The sequence below is a fragment of the Microtus oregoni genome, unplaced genomic scaffold (genome assembly GCF_018167655.1).
Source record: "Microtus oregoni isolate MIOR12 unplaced genomic scaffold, Mior012 000113F_001, whole genome shotgun sequence".
NCBI lineage: Eukaryota > Metazoa > Chordata > Mammalia > Rodentia > Cricetidae > Microtus > Microtus oregoni.
Window position 1 is genome coordinate 28,760 of NW_024544740.1, and position 4,290 is coordinate 33,049.

The 4,290-nt window shown below is 37.2% G+C and overlaps 1 pseudogene; it reads right to left on the reverse strand.

Annotated features, from left to right (window-relative positions):
- Positions 1-970: 970 nt before the first annotated feature.
- On the reverse strand, positions 971-1,660 carry LOC121443831 (annotated as a pseudogene).
- Positions 1,661-4,290: the final 2,630 nt, after the last annotated feature.

The window sequence follows — 4,290 nt, forward strand, 5'->3', positions numbered from 1 at the left end:
AAGCAAAACATACAAGTGAACACATGAGAGATTTGACTCTTCATGCCTGTCATATTTCACTTCATGGTAAAAACATTGTTAACATTTTTAGGTTTTCATCTTTTACAACATGTTTCAGTATTACTTTATGATTGTTATTCTGCAAATATGGAGTATTTTCTCCCATTCCTTTTCTGATTCTAAAATCATGAGTCTTATTTTCTAAAAGTTTAGGATTTGATTACCATTTTCTAAAGAATCATATTATGACTTCATTGCATTTCTCATTCATTTTCAGTATTATATCATTAATTTCTGTGCCAATCTTTTTCCTTCCTGTTGTAGAACCATCCATGGCAGGTTCAGCCAGCAGAGGTGTTATACTTGCTTCCTCCATACTTTTTCCACATTAAGAAATACAAAGTACCTCATGAGTTCCATGTCACTAGATTTATAAATCATCCCTGCATCCGATCCAATTCTCTTTCCTGTCATTGCCATGAAATGAGTTCCTAGGTCCATCTTCATGTCTTTTTTTTTTTGAGACAGGGTTTCTCTGTGGCTTTGGAGCCTGTCCTGGAACTAGCTCTGTAGACCAGTCTGCTGGTCTTGAACTCACAGAGATATGCCTGCCTCTGTCTCCCGAGTGCTGGGATTAAAGGCATGCACCACCATTGCCCGGCCTTTTAATTAATTAATTTATTTATTTATTATGTATACAATGTTCTGTCTGCATGTATGCCTGCCTGCCAGAAGAGGGCACCAGATCATAGGTGGTTGTGAGCCACCATGTGGTTGCTGGGAATTGAACCTGGATCCTCTGGGAGAGCAGCCCAGTGCTCTTAACCTCTGAGCCATCTCTCAGCCCCCCAGTATATCTTTTTTAAAAAACATTTTTTCCCATCGAGGTCATCATTGGTTTTCTATCTTTTTAAATTCTTTTTTCCATTCTTTCCTCTTTTTTCCCCCCTCTCTCCTTCCAATACTTTTTTTAGTAAGGGGAATACCATGATGTCACTCTAGCCTGGCACTTGTAGACTTGATCCCAGGGCCTGCTGTCAAAACCACTGTAGAATCAAGACAGGGAGATGTTGTAATTAGTAGTCTGGGCATGGTATTGGATTTGTGGGAAACCCCTGTCTGTTGTAGTGATGAGAATCATCTTGATTTGTCTCACTCTAAACAGGGACTCACCTAAAGCCAAGGAGTCCTCACTGACCCTTTGTCTATGAATTCTACATCTTCAAACCCTTTGCCAAGGCCACTGAATTTGTTACAGACTGACAAATTAGTAACATGGTTGACTGAACCACAGCCACGAAAGTGAGCTTCCAGCTCTTCTGCTGTTGCACCATAGTCCACATTGCCAACATAGATGGAACTGGCATCAGCCTCCATCTCTCTCCTCAAGAGATGATCACTGAGCCAGCATTGTCTGGGGTTGTACTCTTATTTTGGGGTTGTATTCTTATTCATCTGCTTCTCTACCTCATTTTGTAGCTCCTTTAATTTCTCATCCTCTTCCTCTATCTCCCTGACTCCCTAAAGCTTTGATCACCTTCTACTCTGGGTCCTCAATGATGCTGTCATTGAAGTGCTCCTTCTGGCTTCTGGGGACTCCCCAGCTGGTCCCAGAACCTGTAGCTGAAGGATCCTCATTCCCAGTCTCCCCAAAGGCCCACTTCTCAGGCAGGGATCCCCAACCACCTGCTTCCCCCACTGTTCTTCAAATCATTTCTCTAGGTTGTTTGGGATTGGGTATCAGTGAAGCAGCATTTATCTAGACCAGAAGAAAGTACTAGGGCCGGGAGGGACATCACAAATGATCTCTTTTGTTTGCTAAGAGAATATCCATATCATGAGACTTCTGTCGTTGGAAGATAGATCAGCAATTAGAGGTCAGAAACAACAGTTTAATGGTCATTTTGAGATAACTGCTTTCTCTGTTGGCTAACACAGATGTTATTCACCACCATCAAGGTTCCTGGAAGAAGAACAACAGGCATAATAAAATTCTGTATAATGTTAAAATATACCTAACATGATTATACTTTCAACTTTAATAAGTAACAAACTACTAATATGCAGTACTTTAATAATAATAACTTTCAAGGACTAAATTTTTTTTTTTTTTTTTTTTTGCTTTTTCGAGACAGGGTTTTCTCTCTGATTTTGGAGCCTGTCCTGAAACTAGCTCTTGTAGACCAGGCTGGTCTCAAACTCACAGAGATCCGCCTGACTCTGCCTCCCGAGTGCTGGGATTAAAGGCGTGCGCCGCCACTGCCTGGCAACTATTTTCACTACATGTTTAAGTTTGTTGTTTTAGGTAAAATATCTTGAGTAAAAATATAACATCATAGACAGTATGTTTTAACAAAAATAATATCAAATTACTATCAAAAGGAAGCATACATATCTATATCAATGTAAAATATTTAAATAAGTAGTTACTTTTTAAATTAATTTTAATGATCTACCATTTTATCTCATCATACATATATATGCCTTTTGATTTTTTTTTAAGAGTAGATTCAATAATCTACACTTTTATCCTATCATTACCTTGGGTGCCTTTTCTAGGTGGATAAATGTTTATGAATATATAGAGTTGGCTTTGGAGTTGGACACTGGCTCTGTCCCTCTATAAATCCAAACATGTTAAAAGAAAAATTCAGAGTTTCTGTCTCATGTCAGGAGCATGGGACAGAAAGAAAAAAGAATTTAGAAAAAAATTTACTTCTCTTTATATCTATTTTTGTCTCTATTGTACATGTCACTGAATATATTTGTCTGTATATGTCTATATAATTAATGTTGAAGGTTTGCACAATGAACAATAAATTTTCCTGCAGTGAATTTTGAAATTTCCAGGAAGAAGATGGGGCCCCAGAACATCAACTCAACCTGGTTGATATTATGTCATGATGATGATAGTGCTACTACCAGATCCGTTTTGAGTACCAGCTAGTCAAGATGGTTCTAACTTGGTTAGCTGAAATGGTGCACTTTTTACAATGTTCTGGACAGACCTCCTAATAGGAAGCTCAGAAAAACCTTACCAAATATGCAGAGACTATTTGCAATTGTACCAGACAGTAATCTTGGAACTTAACCATCATTTTACTTTCACAGGATCCCATAGAAAGAAAATTCCTCCCCATGATAGCTGGAAGTAATTCTAAAAGACAACATCTCCTCTCCCAACAAAGTTTGTTCTCAGAATTAGGGATATCATTTAGGGGTTGATTATAATTGGTATAGGGTTGCAAGATGGAGAGAAAATTTTAGAGGCTGAGGGATCACTTTGAAAAAAAAATGGGAAAGATGGATGGGATAATAGATTAGTGTGAGCTTACTCACACTAATAATAATAGTAGGTAAATAGAGTGAATATTGTGAGTTATTATTTATAGGAAATTGCATTGGTATAGATTATTGTATATTAATATACTGTGAAATTATATTGAACATTGTATGCATTCATGCTTCTACCTCTGCTTAAAAACCTTTTTATGGATTGATATATATTTGTCATATTGAAACATACATTTCTACCTCTAATCAAGATACTTATACATTGTTTACATTTTGAAGTCATTGTCCTCATTTGTTTCAGTTGTTCATTGTATAATATTCCAATATTTATTTATTTATTATGTATACAATATTCTGTCTGTGTGTATGCCTTCAGGCCAGAAGAGGGCACCAGACCTCTTTACTGATGGTTGTGAACCACCATGTGGTTGCCGGGAATTGAACTCAGGACCTTTGGAAGAACAGGCAATGCTCTTAACCAGCGAGCCATCTCTCCAGCCCCCTTGTATAATATTCTAATATGAGCCTTAGTTTTTAAGTTTATAGGTATTAAGAATTATAGATCAATAGTCATTTATGGTTTTTATAGTGGAATAATCAGGTTCTTTAGATACGTAGAGATTATATTCTTCATATATAGGTAATCTTCAACCACCTCAAAGAGCTGTAGATTATGGCATTTAAATAACTTTGAGTTATGTTTAAGTGAGACACAATTGCTCCTAGTAGCATCATTCTATTTCCGAGAGAATGTTGAAACACTGGTTACTTCACTTGGAGCTTGTTTTCTTCTTGGCAAAACTGGCCTTTAGGCAAAGACATGTTCGTGTCTCAACTACTGACAAGATACATGATATGCAAAAATGGATAAGCAGGATTGTTAAATCTTGCCAAGAGAGGATAAGATGGTTTTTAAAATTTTCCTACCTCCTTAAGTTGTCGGTCAGTTATTCTAGGTCTTTGCCAAAGTTGGTTGCTTCAACATTGCAAATGAGA